The 454-nt window shown below is 61.5% G+C and overlaps 1 protein-coding gene across 3 annotated transcripts in view; it reads left to right on the top strand.

Annotated features, from left to right (window-relative positions):
* LOC113202891 (probable G-protein coupled receptor 158) overlaps positions 1-454 on the top strand; it is a 127,800-nt gene that overhangs the window by 109,096 nt on the left and 18,250 nt on the right. The window lies entirely within an intron of this gene.

The following is a 454-nucleotide window of genomic DNA, read 5'->3' as shown; positions in this document are numbered from 1 at the left end:
AGTTGGCGGGGTGGGCACCGCGACGACCGGCCGGGCTTGGAAGCCCCCCCTGGCCAACCCTTTTTTCCCCCGTCTCTCCCTTGCTGGGTTCGCCCGGCGAGCCACACAGAGGAGAAAGAAAGGATTTAAGACCGGGGGCCGCGGCTTGGCGGGCCTGAGCCGCACGAGCGTCGCGTCGCGCCCGGCTCATTATTCTTGCCCCCTTCACAATCAAAAGGATAATTTATGCATTTGATCCTAATTGTTTACTCTCATTTTTAATCTCGTTATATATAACCCCGGGCGCGCGCGCGCGAGTGGAGCGGTCGGCGGTGGAGAAGACGAGGCGAAACGAAACGCAATTAACAACATGGCTCTGGCAGGGTGGCGGCCGCGGCGGCGTGCGGGGCAGTGAAGGGCTCCCTCGTCATCAGCGCCGGGATTCCTTATTCATTCTGCGGCCCCCCAGCTCCCG

Source organism: Frankliniella occidentalis, unplaced genomic scaffold, assembly GCF_000697945.3.
Source record: "Frankliniella occidentalis isolate FOCC.00 unplaced genomic scaffold, Focc_3.1 Scaffold125, whole genome shotgun sequence".
NCBI classification, from domain to species: Eukaryota; Metazoa; Arthropoda; class Insecta; order Thysanoptera; family Thripidae; genus Frankliniella; species Frankliniella occidentalis.
Note: the sequence above shows the minus strand (reverse complement) of the source record. Positions and strands in the feature narration are given on the sequence as shown.